Here is a 17,280-nt window from a genome sequence, read left to right as displayed (position 1 = left end):
ACCCTTGCGTGGTCAGCACAGTCTTGAGGGCTGGGACCAGGCTCACATTGATCTCCTTCTCCCTTTCCCCATACCTCGCTCATGGCCTCTTTCCCCTTCGGGGGTCCATCCCTCCTGTCTGCTTCACTGAGCCAACCCTACAGGCTGATCATTCAAGGTCCGGCTGGAATGCCATCTCCATGGGGCATCTTCCCCAACTCCCTTTATTCCCACAGCACCTCCCTTAACCGCCATGCAGACCATCACGGACAGCCCTCTGGAACGTGCTAGATTCCCCCCAGCAGCTGCTTCTCCCCAGGAAGGGTGGACCTCTCACCCATCTGGGTGTCCCTGGGGCTTCTGACCTCCCCACCCACAGGGCACACTCCCAGGAGGCAGAAGGCACTGGCCAAAGCTGAATGTCCATCTGCTCGTCTGTACAGTGGTATGAATAGGAACAGCAGCACCAGCCTCGCAGGGCACATGGAAGGTGGAGAGAGTTAACTCTAAGACCCTGTATTGTCTTACTTGGATCAATCAGTGTCAACTGGGATTATCATCACGACTGTTGTGTTTATTTCAGGGACAACATTAAAACAGCAGCTCTAAAACATTTCCATTTCAGGACCCCTTTATGTCTTGAAATCACTAAGGACTCACTAAAAACTAAAACTTTTTGTGTAGGTGGGTTATAGCTACTGATATTTAACAATAAGAATTTTTTCATGTACAAATGCATTTAAAATAATAATGAATCCACTGCATGTTAACATAAATAACATTTTATGAAAAATCACGACATTTCCCCAAACAAAAGACAATGAGTGAGAAGCACAGTATTGCAGTCCACTTCTGTGAGCCTCTGTGGTGCCGTCATCTCCAGGGCAGACAGTGGATTCTGTGACCCACTTCTGCATCCAGCCTTCGTGCTGTGCTATCTCTGCAGATGCCCGTGAAGGAACCAGCCTCACACAAGCACAGTGCTGGATGAGGAAGGACCTCACAAGTCCCCTGAGATGGTCTTATAAGGCCACAGAACTCCTTCAGCCACTCTGAGAACACATCGGTGGCTTATATTTAATGTGATCCTTTGGTTTCTTACAAATGACTGGGGCCCTGCAGGTCCTGTCGAATGCTGAGTTAACACAAGTGCATTTGGAATGAGAATCATCAGCTCTCATGACCCCTGTGCTCATCTGTGCCCCACATTCTTAGAGAAAAGGAACCAGGGCCAGCACAGAGTGAGTCAGGACAGGGACAGGCCACACCGACTGCTGGGAGCCCCAGTTCCCAGGCTGAGCAGGGATTGGCCTAGCAGCTGAATGGCCTGTCCATGGAAGTATCTTCCCAGAGCTGAGCAGACAGCTGATGACCCTGCTGCTGTCCTGAGCTGCCCTCAGGCCTGGCGTTGCAGGGACCTTGAGAGATGGCCCTGGCCACTGCCCAGCATCAGAGGAGGGGGCGCTGTTGGGCATACAGTTGGCTCTTTGCCCAGCTCCTTCCACCACTGAGCCTCCCTCAGCACTCCAAGACCATGGACGGGAGAAAAGGGGAGGAGGTGATCAGAGATTTCAGTCTGTGAGATGGACACTGAGGCCAGCCTTGTAAAGCCCAGGGTCCAAGTCTGCTCTGTGAGGGCCCGGCAGGCTCCTCCTGCTGACAGGTCACAGAGAGGCTGGTGACAGTCCAAAGACATCCAGGGTCTGGCCATTTAGGGTCCCCTCCATCTCTGCATGACTGTGACAACTACTTAGCCCTTAGAACCCTGGCCTCCTCATCTGCAGAAGGGGGCCTTCCCACCTGCCCTCATCCCCCAGCAGGCTGAGCTGCAGCTGACATGAGCCTGTGTCAGGGGCCCAGGAGCATGAGTTCAGAGCTGCGTAGGTAGGTCCACTCCACCCAAGGGCAGGCTGCTTGGCCCCACAGTGCTGTTTCCCAGGTGTCCAAATGTTTCAAAGGGGTCAGGATATGCCTGCTTGGAGGACCAGTGATGATCTGGGCAAGGGTCTCTGTGCAGTGGCTGGCACCATGGTTACTGTCACTGCAGCAATGACAGGGCCTGGAACCACAGTCAGTGCTCACAGAAAGGACCATGTCCTGTCCCAGGGAAGGTACAGCCAAGAGGCCACAAAAGTGACCTGGACACAGGGTTGCTGCCTGGTTCCAGTGCCAGCCCCTCAGGGCCCAGCTTGAATGACCATTCACTGGACTCCAGTGTGGGCTGCCAGCGCCAGTCTCTGTCCTGCAAAACTGAAGGCAGGGCCCCTCAGGGACTCACCAGGGATGCGACCGGACAGCCTTCTCAAGCCATACTCACCAGAGCCTCCAGGCCCACAGTCAGCTCTGGGCTCCCTCCTGGGACACTACCCTGTCCCCATTGGCACTGCCCTGGTGTGCTCTGTGCATTCAGGCCTGCTTCCAAACATCCCCCAAATGTCCCCAACGGTCAGACACAGGCCTGAATGCACAGGGCTTGCCAGGAAGGGGAAGCGGCCACACCTCATACTCAGGCTTCCTCCACCCAGCCCTTGCCACCTCCCACCCCCTCCCTGAGATTAGAAACCCCGTGAGCACTCACAACCTGTGATGATAGCCCTGACACATCAGGATTTCTTCTCAGAGGCCCAAATGAGGGCTCAAGACCCCTCTGGGAGCCTACAAGAGCCACAATGCCCACTGGCTGCTGGAACTCTTCTTGCACATGGTTTTGGGAGGGTCGCCAATCCCCAACTCTAAGGACCTGTGCTCTGGACGTCAAGGACTTTGAGGGTGATGTGGGTCCCTGATCATCCCTGCATCTCATGTGCGTGAGTGGACTCAGGGATTGTGGGCAACTGCTAGTGTCCCTGCCCCCACCTCAGCTCTGAGCTGTGTTCCCAGCATCTTTCCAGGGTCCCGTGGTTACCAGGGCCTCCTGGTCATCTCTGTGAGTCCAGAACAAGCCTATCCCTGGAGTGGGACAGGTGTGCAGGACAAGGCTGCTGAAGGGATGAGTGTGCATGAGTGAACAGGCCAGTCAGATCTGATGGTAGCAGGGCCTCCAGGGTAAAAGGCAAAGGTGGGGCCTGTCAGTACAGCTGCTCCAAACAGCCCACCCTGTCAACCCAACTATCCTATTTGACACCAAGACTTGGCATGGCCACCGCAGAAAAGGACATTGCTGTGGGGCTGGCTGGGGTGGAATCTTCAATTACCATCCCTACAGGAGTCCTATGTAAAAGGAGGCATAAATAGCACACGGGAATGAAGGCTAAAGAGATGCCCACAGAGCCTCAAGTGTGACCGTCACTGCATGGTGTGGGCGAGCTGTGAGTGGGGAGAACCTATCTCTGCATGAGGACCAAGGGCAAAGCCATCTAGCACAGGCTATCCACATGCACATGGTCATGTGGCAAGGCCTTACAAGCAGATGAGGGCTTGTGTATTCTAAAGAAATTGTCCAGAACAGTTGTCTTTAGAACAGCAATCCTCTCCTAGAACCTGGGCAACTCATACCATACACACATGTGTGCACAAATCCAGCTCACTCAGCATCACACATGAGTCTCTGGAAACTGTTCTGAGATGCAAAGCTGAGAACCCTCCTGGGCCCTCATGGCATCCCTTTCCCACCCACCTCCACCACGCTGGCACTAGTGGAGACAGCTTAGGACAAATGTTGAATATATTGCTTTATTTTGTCTTTAATCTCAGAGGCCCTGGCTTTTGTTAGCAAGCTTAAGAGATCAAAAAAGGTATTTCTAATTGGTTTTAGTGTTTCTGATTTTAGACTCTTTTGTATAAATATGGAAAGTCAGCACCTAGAGTCCACTGCAATAAAGCACCACAGGAAGTGTTGTGTCTCCTCCAAAAGAAGAAAGAAGAAGATGAGATGGAGGGTTGGCAGGGGCTCAGAGGCATGTTCAGCCCTAAGGGACAAGAGCTGCCCCCTCCCTCCCAGGCTTGAAAAGGACAGGACTACAGGCAGGTGACATGATAACAGAAGCTTCTCAGTACAACAGAGCCACTGCAGGAGAATCCAGATAGGAAAGTCTCCTGATTTGCTCCAGGTGTGGCCTAAAGAGCTGCGGCCAGCTTGCAGACAGTCTGGGCCCATCATGGCCTTGACTGAGCAGGCAGCCACAGAGAAGGGTCTAGAACAACAAGGGCTCACACAGGCCAGTGCACTCTGACCCTGCCCAGCCCCAGGACCCGTCCCAGAAGGGCACAGAGGTAACGTCTAGAAGAAAGCAGAGAGTCAGTGGCTCAGGAAGATCCACTGCCAATTCCAGAGCTCTGACATGCCCAGGCCGCTCTAGGGCCAGCTCTAAAACAGTAGAGTCCAGAGAGGCCAGAGGATGACGCATGGACTCGCACACTGCATCCCAATTCTAAGAAAACAGATACCTGGGAGAAGGAGAGGATGAAAAGCCTGAATCAATCCAGTTTTTGCCCGAAAGTGACTGCATCCAAAACCCAAACTGGCCAAGTCCAATTAACTTTGTAAGACTGGAGTGTTTGGCTATCAGTGGAAGAACGAAATAAGAAATTTTAGAAAACCCTAGAGGAAGCTTCCTGCTACAGAGATAGCGCAGAAGAGCTGAAACACAAGAACTCTGCAGATACCTGTTCATCAACAGGATCAAATCAGGTCCCCGGAAGCCTCCTTGCCTCAGGGGAGGACTGAGGAATCAGCGTGCCCTGTTGGGAAGCACTCTCCAGGAACAGTTTCACAGTGCATGCACTACCAGCATCAAAAAGGAACCAAAAGGAACCATGGAGGGGCAAGGGGAAACCCAGCACAAACATCTAACTACACGCACGGGAGGAACAGTGAGCAAGGGAGGGGTCTCTCCATGTACCTCGACTTCGGTTTTTTACTGTGGAACTGAACCATGCAATTATTTTATGTGCCTAAAAAGAAAAATTAAGAACAGTTATACCTAAAAGATCAAAACCAAAATGAAATAAACCTGTTACCAGCATGACCACAGAGAGAAGAATTATTCCGAGCGATGAGAAAATGCATATTTGACTGTATGTCTGGTAGAATATAATGCAAGGACAAAAATAACCACAAAGAAATCTCCAATTGCATTCAGCAGACTTATTGTTGAAAATAATATTGGCAATGTTATTTTGAGCCTACTATATATGGAAAGATGAAACAAATAATATTACTGTCATTAGAATTTTCAGCATCACCAAAAAGATACAAATATAAAAATCCAAGGAGTGAAGTGAATTGGAAATATCAATATAAACTCATAATTTATTTTCATTTTCCTAAAAAAAAATCCTATCTCAATGCCCTAAAAAGCCTCGGACCAATTACAACCCAGATTATGGTGTTGAAAAACCATTTCCCACTGAAAGAAACCAGGCCTTCTAGAAAAATGATTAGTCTGAAGATGCTGCTCAGAGGTGACTGACCTTAAAAAAAAAAAAAAAAAAGACAGAAAACAGAAAGTAACCTGAACAGGCTCCCACTTGCCAAAACAGGAAATTTAACACCAAAAATAAAAAAGACGGCAATCTATCAAAACACATCAAATTTTTAAAAATCCATGACTTCATAACGGGGTGCTGATTATTATTTTGAAAACTGATAAGTAAAAAGAATTGAACATTTACTATTTTTGAGAATAACCAAATAGCTGAATAAGTATTCTTTTTTAGAAAAAATCATGAGCTAATAATGCTGAAGAAATTAGGGAATTAAAAACCTCCATCTTGCAAAGTCAAATGCAACACAAAATGTCAGCCATGCTTGCAAGGCAGCTGCTATAAAACCATTGGGTGCAATGTGGATGGGAGACCATTGATGGACGGGTCTCACTGATAACCACTCCACCATCAACCTCAACCTGGCAAGACGAAAAGGAGCCAGCACCTGCCTGCTAGAGAGAAGCAACAAGAAGTGCACAGCCACCGAGGGAAGGGTTATTAAAACAACAACAACAACAACAAAAGCAGATCCAAGAAACTACTAAGTCTCCTGAAGATCTACCAGTTCATAGAAGCCAACAAGGGGGCAGGAGGAGCACATAAAAAAATGTCACAGAGGATGGGGGGCCAAAACGGGAGGGGCACTGTTAAAGACTAAAAGGGAAATCCCAAGACTAGCTAATTCCTAGAAACAGTAAATACTTTCACATGCAAACCAACCCATCCCCAGTCCATCCCCTGACCACCCTTTGTCTAATCTAATTCTCACCTACCTGCCCTAAATCACCCCCTGGCCAGGTACAAACCAGGGCCCACTCCTATAGCCCCGAGCCCATGCACATTATTCAAACTATCTAATCCTAAACCTGATAAGCTGCTTAACCTGCCCCACCCCTTCCTTACCCTGAAACCACAATGAAGGCTCAAGGCCACACTGTCTCCTTCCTCCTTCTGCCTGCTGATGACCTGGGTGCTCACTGTGTGGCCCTGTTTGGCATGGCATGCATGCCCTCTGGTCTACAGGCTGTGAGTAATAAACTTCCCTCAATGGCACGGGACTGTCTGTGTCATTGTTCAGTCACCTCCAAATATTAAAATCTCGCAAGACAATCAAGACATATGTCCATCTCATTTGTATCCTGGTTGGAACAAATCAGCCAGGATGAAAAGACATTTTTGAGACACAAGGGTGAACCGAGCCCAGACTGGGTTTTAGAGATGATGTAACTTTCATCAGTTTGGTTGGGTATGATAATGGTATCGTGGTGGTGCCAGGTCAAAAGTTCTCAGATGATAGAGTTAAAGGATTTATGGAGGCAGCGAGATGATGTCTAGGATTTGAGGGAAGGCAGAGGGTAGAGACCAAACAAGACTAACCAGACATTAACAATTGTTGGAGCTACATTACGGGTGAGAATTCACTTCAGGCCTCCAGTGTGGCCAGTTTTTTAGCAGCTCACAGAATTGGGGTATGGGAGCAGCAAAGGATGTACAGACTCTCCAGTGTCCTTTTCACATTTTATAGTCATAGAAACCAAGACAAGAGGATGACGTGGGTGCAGTCCTTGCAGCTGCCTGGTGATTCCTGGCCTCGGAATCAAGCCCAGTGAAAGGATCCACAAGGAGAGCAAAGGCTGGGAGGGGCTGAGGAAGTATGGAAGTGAATACACAGCTCCATGAACCTGAGACTTGACAGGGACAGCTCTGTCTCCTGGGCTGGCTTCCATGAGTCCCTTTTGGAAATATCCAGAGTAAACACAAAATAAATGAAAAATAATGACCTCACTAACACAAGCCATAATAATGTCATCTTTTGGCAATTAAAGGTTGAACAAAATGGTCAGATTGTGAGATAGAGCAGGGACCCCTCTTAGGGGTATGCAGGACCCCACAAGCATGGAAATAAAGGAAAATCCTGAGTTCCTTCAAGGGAAATTCCAGGCTCCCAGCTAGCCCTGAGAGGTAAATGAGCAACTTGATAAGCAAGAATGTAACAGTAGGTTAAAACAATAGCCAAGGAAGTTAAAGTTACTTTAACAATAGTTAAAAGTTAAAGGATGTTTGGTCCCCTATAGAAAATAAAGATAACATCTTAACATATGTCCCTGAGTTGTTTTTTAGAAAACTAGGCCCCAAATGGATATGCTGGCGACCTCAAATAATGGAGAACTGAGGACTGAACTCTGACTGCCAATCTTTGTCCTAAATTTCTTCCTTAAGGGCCTGAAGGAAGTCACACCCACAAGCCAGAGCTGACATTCTTTTCTGCTGCCTCGACATTTTAAACAAAACTTCTCTTCTTTAACCAATTAAAAATCAGAAAATCTTTGACTTTGACTCTACCTAGGAGTCCTATTCAAGATATCCCTATTCAAGATATCCCATCTTTTTAGGCCAAACCAGTGTATAACTACCATGTATCAATTTATGATTTTGTCTGTAACTTCTGCTTTCCTGAAATTTACCCCTGCCTTTAAAAACCTTGCTTGCAAGCCATTGGAGAGGTTCTGTCTTAAGCGGGAGCTGCTCAATTCTCCTTGCTTGGCACCCTGCAAATGAAGGCCCTTCTTTCTCCTGCTGTAGATATTTCTCCCTCCATGTAGATATTTTGGCTTTACTGTGCTGGGCAATCAAACCTAGGTTCAGTTGAGTAACAACTGCACCATAAAGCCATGAATGTTCGCCTTGTCATCTATGACCAGGAGGCCCAGTACTGTGTCAGCCTGTAGGAGGATTCTTAAACCCGGCACAACACTTGTCTTATATTCCCTTAAAGCAAATTATATGAATGCAAGCGATCCTAACTTAAACACTCATTAAATCATTGCTCAACTACTCCTCTGTGTTGGGTCCCCATGGATCAGAATGTCTACTGATGTGTCCATGTTTGGGGTCAGCACAGACTTTCAGAGGCCATCAGTTGGCTCAGCATATCCCACAGGATTACTTAGATCCAGGTAGCCTCAAGCCCAGTCCAAGGAATGGGAATGTCTCATGGGGGTTGTCTAACCTCACCACACTGACCAGTCTACTCTTGCACTGATCCCCATCAGGGACCCGCCTGTACCATCTGAAATCTGAATGCATCTCTGGCACGTGCCAGGAAACAGTCACTGTGGGGCTGAGAACTTACAACAATGTGAGGTGCTCTCATTGGGAAAAAAATGTTCCCAGAAGGGTCTTGGAGTTATGACCAGAACTAAGGGGCTGTGCTCCCATCCACTTGAGGAATGGGATCAGGATGAGCCCCAGGCAGCCCAGCTGATAACCTGCCAAGCTAGGATTGTCTTATCTCTGCAGATGGCACACAGTGAACCCCTCCATGCTGCCCCACAGTCTTCTGGAAATGGATGAAGGAACTGTATGCTTAGTTCAACCAGTTCATGTTCCTGTTAAGAAAACTGACATCCAGAGAAGGGGCCCTGTCCCTCCACAGGTGAAGGTGGAATGAGACTGGGCCTTGGCAGGTGTTTCTCATCAATTCAAAGGGGTGTGGCCAATCTCCCAAATATACATGGGTATTAAAGCAAATGTAAATCTAACAAGTATCCAATAAATGGGGAAAAGGTCAAAAATATTGTTCACATCTGTGACTATCAACCATGGCTAAGGAGGTAAATAAACCATCAGCTACTATCGAGACTAAGGCAAACATGTTCTGTGTTTGTTTAACTTCCCACAGAGACCTTCATAGAGAAAGATATGTTTGGACTGTAGCTGTGTGTAATTTTCCAAGCCTGCACGTCACAGGGGCCACTTGCATCACCAATACAAGGGCCTCAGACTTATGACAAGTTTATCTGTGGGACACACATCCCATGTGGTCCTACTTCATGGGGGCCACCTGCATCTCCAACACCAGAGACTCAGAAACAGGCCCTTGTAGCCATCAATTATACAACCTTGAGCCTACAGTCTAAATATGACCCATCCGGGCTACCAGTGGGTTTCAGTATGCATGGACATCTGGCAGCCACGACTCACTATAAACCATTAGAAGGAAAGGTAGCTCTTTCCTGCATATAATGCCCCTATGGAGACCGAAGCATTTAAAAGACATGCTCCATTGCTGCCATACTCCCAGACACAACGTGAGCACATTTGAGGGACACGCATCACACATGCTCCTACTTCACAGGGGCCACCTGCATGTCCAACACCAGGGACTCACACACAAGACCAGCACATATGAGGCACACACATCCTCCTATGTGCTCCTCAAAAACTGACTCAGGCAGATTAGAGTAAAACATACACTTGAAAAATACGTAACACCAACAATGCACAAAGAAAAACCAAACAAGTAATACAAAAAAAAAAAAAAAAAAAAGGAGCAAACTGGGTCATTCCAATTTTGAACTTTCAGGCAGTTACCTCAACAAAGGGAAAAAAGATTCAAATTGAACTTCTGAAGATGAAAACTAGAGTGTCTGAGATGGAAACTATACTGGATAGAATTAATGACGTGACATACACTGCAGAAGAAAATAGCTACTATCCAAATGAAATAGAAAGGAAAAGAATCCAAAAATTTTGAAATAAATCACCAATGAGCTACAGGCTCCCTCAAGAGTGGAACTCCCTAATACATGTGGAACTGATGTCCCCGAAGGAGGAAGAGGAGGAGTCATAAGATGTATTTGAAAACGGATCACCCAGGTTTTTTTTTGTTTTTTGTTTTTACAAATTTGATTTAACTGTAAAACTACAGATGCAAGAAGCTCAACATACTGCAGGCATAGGAAACATGAAGAAAACTCAAATTCACATCAAAATCAAATTTCTTAAAACCAGTGATGAAAAGAAAAAAAAGTAGACAGAGAAGACCTATTTCAAACAAAGAAAGACAGTTGATGGTAGACTTCTTATTGGAGACAACATGAGAGAAGACAATAGAACAACATCTTTAAAGTTCTGAAGAAAACAAAGCAAAACTGTCAACCTAGAATGTTCCATGCGGTGAAAATACATTTTAAAAAATTAAGGCAAAATAGAGTCTTTCTGAAGTACAAAAACTGAAAGAGTTCATCACCAGCATACCAGGACTACAAGAAATGTTTTTTAAAATTCTTTTATTTATCTTTTCACACATAGGGTCTCAATCTATCACCTAGGCTGGAGTACAGTGATGTGATCATAGTTCGCTGCAGTCTCAAACTCCTGGGCTCAAGCGATCCTCCTGCCTCAGCCTCCCAAATAAGTAGGACTACAAGTATGTGCCACCACACCCAGTTAAGTTTTTTCTTTTTTTCAGTAGAAATGGGGTCTCATTATGTTGTCCAGTCTGGTCTCAAACTCCTGGCCTCAAGTGATCCTCCCACCTCAGCTTCCAAAGTGCTAGGATTACAGGTATGAGCCACCACACCCAGCCAAAAGAAATTTAGGCAGATATATAAAACACAAGGAAATATAGACTGCATAAATGAATGAAAAGCAAAGGAAATAGTTACTACATGAATAAACAGATCAGATATTTTTACTGTTTAAATTGCTTTGAAAGAGAATTGACTGTGTAAATAAAATGTAAAATGGAGTTTATAACACTAGAAAAAGTAAAATGTATGGGAACAATGTCATAAAGGCCAAGAAGGAAGAAACAGATGTATATAATTGTAAGTTTCTTATGCTGTAATTAATAAATCACGTGATGGTAGACTGCTAAACGTTAAAATACCTATTATAAACTTTAAAGCAACCACAAAAATAACAAAACAAAGAATTATACTAGTAAGCCAATAAAGGCAGTGAGATGAAATCATAAAACATAATAAATTAGCAAAATGGCCAAAGAAAACAAAAAAGGGAACAAAGAACAAATGAGACAAAAAGCAAATGGCAAGGTAACAGACCAAACCTAACCACATCACTAATGCAAACGGTCCAAACACTCCAATTGAAAGCAGAGATTGTCATCTTAGGTAGAAAAAATAAAAGCAAAACTAAGAACAAACTTCAAATAAAAAGACACAAACAGGCTGGGTATGGAGGCTCATGCCTGTAATCCCAGCACTTTGGGAGGCTGAGGCGGGCGGATTCCCTGAGGTCAGAAGTTTGAGACCAGCCTGGCCAACATGGTGAACACCCTTCTCTACTAAAAATATAAAAATTAGCTGGGTGTTGTGGTGTGCACCTGTAATCCCAGCTACTAGAGAGGTTGAGGCAGGAGAATCTCTTGAACCCGGGAGGCGGAGGTTACAGTGAGCCAAGATTGCGCCACTGCACTCCAGCCTGACCGAGACTCCGTCCCAACAAAAACAAACAAACGAACACACACAAACAGACTAAAAATAAAAGGATGGAAGAAGACACAGACCCTCCACATCCATGGGTTCTGCATCTATGGATCCAACCAACTGCAGATGACAGAATGTAGTTAGGCCTATCAAGGTTGCATCTATACTGAACATGTACAGCTTTTTTTCTTGTCATTATTCCCCAAACAATACAGCATAACAACTATTTACATAGCATTTACACTGTAGTAGATATTATAAGTAATCCAGAGAAGACTTAAAATATAGAGGAGGATGTGTATAAAGGTTATATGCAAATACTATGCCATTTTTTATAAGGGTCTTGAGTATCCAGATTTTGGTATCCATTGGTAGTCTTAGAACAATGCCCTGTAAGTATTGAGTGACAACTATTCTTTCTGACAATAGTCAAAGGAAAGTTGAAATGGCTCTATTAATATCAGACAAATGGGATTACAAAGCAAAAAATATTACCAGAATAAAGAAGGTCATTTCTTAATAATAAAATAGTCAATTTATCAAGAAGACATAACCATTACAAATATTTAAAAATTGAATAACAGTTTAAGAATACATGAAGTAAAAATAGAACTGAAAGAAAAAATATACAATTATGTTGGAGATTTTAATACCCCTCTCTCAATAATTGAGAGAACAAGTAGCCAGGAAATCAATAAAGATATGGAAGACATGAACAATTCTATCAACCAATTGACCTAATTGGTACTTACTGAACACACTCTTAACAACAGAATTCTACAAAATCAGAGCACTAAACCACCAAAGTAAGCCATATTCTGGGCCATAAATTTAAGAGGCTTCAAATAATAAAAAGTATGTTCTCTGACCACAAAAGAACTAAATTAGAAGTAAAAAACAAGATCTTTGAAATATCCCTGAATCACATCTCTAAATAACCCATGGGTCTGGAAAAAAAAAAACAAGAGAAATTAGAAAGTATTTTGAACAGAATTAGAAAAACACACAACATACCAGAAACTGTGGGATACTGCTAAAGTAATACTTTCAGGTAAGTTTACAACAATAAATTCTTATATTAAAAGACATAAAAAATGTTTAATTAATGGCTTTGGCATCCACCTTAAGAAACTACAAAAAGAAGAACAAATTAAACCCAAAATAACCAGAAGCAAAACAATAATACAGATATGAAAAGAAACTAAATAGAAAAAATAGAGAAATCAATCAAATGAAAAGCAGTTATTTTTTAAAAACTCAATGAAATTGATAAACCTGTAGCCAAAATGATCAAAGAGAAGACAAAACTTACCAAAACCATGGATAAAAGAGGTGACATCACTATAGATTCTACAGATATTAGAAGGAAAACAAGGAAATACTATGAAGAACTACCACCAAGCTTATTTAAGAAAAAAAAAAAAAAAAAAACTGACCTCACTAGCTCTATTTAAAGAAATTAAATTTGTAGTTAAAAACTTTTCCACAAAGAAAATATCAGGTCCAGATGGATTCACTGGTAAATTCTACCACACATTTAAGAAAGAAAGAATACCATTTCTACAAAAACTATTCCAAAAAATTCAACAAAAGGAAATGTTCCCAAACTCATCTATGAGTTAAGCATTATCTTGACACCATGTACAGAATAAGAAAGCCACAGACTAATATCTTTAAATAACATAAATGAAAAATTTTCTAAACAAAATTTTAGAAAAGCAAAGCCAAGAATAAATAAGGATAATGCAATACAAATCCTCCTCAACTTCTGATGGGGTTACAACCCATAAATGTATGGTAAGTTGAAAATATTGAAAGTCAAAACTGTATGACTGATCGGGAGCTGTGGTTTGCTGCTGCCTCCCAGCATCACAAGAGGAAGGCACTTTGTATTGAATGTGTATCATTTTCCCATCATCTTAAAGTCAAAACAGCATATGTCAAACTATCATAAGTCAGGGACCATCTTTATGTCCAAGTAGGGCTTGTCCAAGGAACAAAAGGATGTTTAAATATCCTACCATCAATCAAGGTAATTCATTATATGAGCAGACTAAAAAGAAAAACCATATGATCCTTCCAATAGATGCAAAAGAACTAGACAAAATTCAACATCCATTTCTGATTCAAAAAAAAAAAACTCAGCAAACTAGAAATAAAAGGAAACTTGCTCAACTTGATAAAAAGTATCCACAAAAAATCCAACTGGTAATATATTTAATGATGCAAGACAGAATGCCTTCCCCTAATGTTGGGAACAAGACAAGAATGCCTGCTCTTGACACTTCTATTCAACATTGTACTGGTGGTTCTAGTCAGTAAAAGAAGGCAAGAAAACACAAATAAAAGGCACCCAAGCGGGAAAGGCAGAAGAAAATCTGTCTTCATTTGCAAACAACATGATGATTTATGTAGAAAACGTATGTATACAGAAACCTACCAGAAATGAGTGAGCTCAGCGGAGTTTCAGAACAGTTTATCAATACAAAAACTCAATTGTACAGTTGGCCCTTGAACAAAACACAGGTTAGGAGTGACAACCCCCCACACAGTTGAAAATCCACGTATAACTTTTGACTACCCCCAAAAACATAGCTACCAATAGCCTACCATTGGGCAGAAACCTTACCAATAACATTAACAGTTGATTAACATATAAATAGGCTAGTATCTGTTTAGGTTGATGCAAAAGTAATTGTGGTTTTTGCTATAAGTAATTTAAGTAATTACGGTTTTTGCTATTACTTTTTTTTTTTTTTTTTGCGATGATGTCTCACTCTGTCGCCAGGCCGGAGTGCAGTGGCACGATCTCGGCTCACTGCAACCTCTGCCTCCCAGGTTCAAGCGATTCTCCTGCCTCAGTCTCCCAAGTAGCTGGGACTACAGGCGCCCGCCACCACACCCAGCTAATTTTTGTACTTTTAGTAGAGACGGGGTTTCACCACGTTGGCCAGAATAGTCTCGATCTCTTGATCTCGTGATCCGCCCGCCTTGGCCTCCCAAAGTGCTGGGATTACAGGCATGAGCCACCGTGCCAGGCCTTGCTATTAAAGGCAAAAACCACAATTACTTTTGCACCAACCTAAATACATGTATAATTGTTTATGTATTCATGGCATACTCAAACTTTTCTTAATGTTTTCAATATTTCTAGGCTACGCAGTTCATCTGTGAGTTTTTCCAAACTACCACAAATCTCCAAAATATTTTCCGATATATTTATTGAAAAAAATCCATGTGTAAGTGGATCCACACAGTTCAAATCCGTGATGTTCAAGGGTCAACTGTATTTTGCTATACCAGTAATGAACAATTAGAAATTAAAAGTTAAAAATCAATAGCATTGGCCGGGTGCTGTGACTTACGCCTGTAATACCAGGACTTTGGAAGACCGAGGCAGGTGGATCACTTGAGGCCAGGAGTTCAAGACCAGCCTGGACAACATGGTGAAACCTCGTCTCTACCAAAAATACAAAAATTAGCCAGGCATGGTGGTGTGTGCCTGTAATCTCAGTTACTCCAGAGGCTGAGGTAGGAGAATCACTTGAACCTGGGAGGCAGAGATTGCAGTGAGCCAAGATCACACCACTGCACTCCAGTCTAAGCAACAAAGCAAGACTCCGTCTAAAAAAGAAACAGCTAGGAGCTACTTAGGAATAAATCTGATAAAATATATAAAATACATATACATTGGCCGAGCATGGTGGTTCATGCCTGTAATCCCTGCAACTTTGCGAGGCCAAGGCAAGAGTATCTCTTGAGTTTCGGAGTTTGAGACCAGCCTGGGCAACATGGTGAGACCCCGTCTCTACAACAAAAAAAAATTTAAAAATTAGCTGGGCATGGTGGCATGTGCCTGTCGTCCCAGCTACTCAGGAGGCTGAAGCAGAAGGATTGCTTGAGCCCAGGAGGTGGAGGCTGCAATGACCTGTGATCACACCACTACACTCCAGCCTGGGTAACAGAAAGAGACTCTGTGTCAAAAAAGAAAAAAGAAATACATATACACTGAAAACTATACATTTCTGAGAAATGTATAGAATTTTTTCTATACATTTTTTCTGAGAAAAAATTAAAGAATATCTAAATAAATCTAAATAAACATACAGTGTTCATGAATCAGAAGACTATTTTTTAAATGTTAATCCTCCGAAGATTGGTAACATAGATTCAACACAAATCCCAAACAAAATTCCACCAGCCTTTGTTACAGAAACTGACAAATTGATTCTAAAATTCACATGGAAAAGCAAAGCACCTAGAATAGCCAAAAATCACTTTGAAAAAGAACAATAAACTTGGATAAAGCACAGGACCTGATTCCAGACTATACATTATAAAACTACAGGGCCAGGGTGTGTGGTTTTTGATGTCAAGATAAACACATAGGTTAACGGAACAGAATTTTTTAAAATCCAGAAATACATTCAACTACATATGGACAAGTGATTTTTCTAACATTTTGGAAAGGGAATTCAGTAGAGAAATGATAGTCTTTTCAGTAAATGATTCTGGGACAATTAGATATCAAGATAACAACAAAAAAAAATCCAGCTTTGACCCATACCTCGAAACATACACAAAAATTAACTCCAAATGTATTATAAACTTAAATGTAAAACCTCAAACTATAAAACCCCTAGAAGAAAACACAGGAGAAAATCTATGACTTTGGTTAGGCAAAGATTTTTACTTTATTTTATGTAGGTATATATTTATTTACTTTGCAACCTTACTCTGAGATGCAGGGATATGCAGGCTTGGCTTAGATAGCTGGCAAATGAAACAAATGTTTGTGATTATTTGCGTATCTTTCTCATGTGAGTTTTCCTTAGGACAATGTGTATTTGTAAAGCTACGGAATTCACATGCGCACAAAAATTATGAATACACTATGTTGTGTTTTCACCTTATTAAACATTAATCTGATAATTGCATCTAATGCTTTGACTTTTTGTGGATGATGTTTGTTTTCAAGTTTGGATGCAGAGCTTATAAAATGGAGAATAAGTGAAATAGTACTCAATTTACTTGTGATATAGTATGTGCTCTGTAAAACAAGTATTTAAGGAAAACTTTTGTTCCCCTGCTGGATTGTGAAGCAGACTAAGTCACAGATTGTATTCTCCTTACATATGCCCATACCAGTGATTAGCAGTTTCCTGCACATAGCAGAATGAGAGGACATTTGCAGAGTTAAAATGGAATCCAGTTGCATTATAATGCTAACAAGGACAACGTTATTTGACAATTCTCTAAAACAGACAAAGCTGATAAATGGACAATTTCTAGCATCAAATGTTATCTGGTTATCTAAGAACTTGATGGGATTTTTAAAATGAGTTTATCATATCTTTATGTTAGAGGGTCTCAGTGATTTTCAAGTTGGATTTTCAAATACCTGCATAGTTTTAACAACACTGACCCCACTGATCACAGCTTTCCTGGTAACAATGATAATTATCATACATTGAGTGTAAACCTTGTCCTAGGCACTGTGCTAGATGCTTTAGACCTTTTATTATTTTACTTTCCATTATTTTACTTCTCACTAACCAACCAAAATAGTCATATTTAGTCTTATTTTTGAATAAGGAGACTGAAATCCAGAGAGATTTTGGATGGCTGCTCTCAGTGTGTG

At 42.5% G+C, this 17,280-nt stretch overlaps 1 protein-coding gene across 5 annotated transcripts in view; it reads right to left on the bottom strand.

The window, feature by feature from the left end:
* Positions 1 to 17,280, bottom strand: part of ADCY1 (adenylate cyclase 1) — a 142,283-nt gene that overhangs the window by 67,803 nt on the left and 57,200 nt on the right. The gene's annotated exons all lie outside the window — the stretch shown is intronic.

The sequence above is a fragment of the Pan troglodytes genome, chromosome 6, assembly GCF_028858775.2.
Source record: "Pan troglodytes isolate AG18354 chromosome 6, NHGRI_mPanTro3-v2.0_pri, whole genome shotgun sequence".
Classification (NCBI taxonomy): Eukaryota; Metazoa; Chordata; class Mammalia; order Primates; family Hominidae; genus Pan; species Pan troglodytes.
Note: the sequence above shows the minus strand (reverse complement) of the source record. Positions and strands in the feature narration are given on the sequence as shown.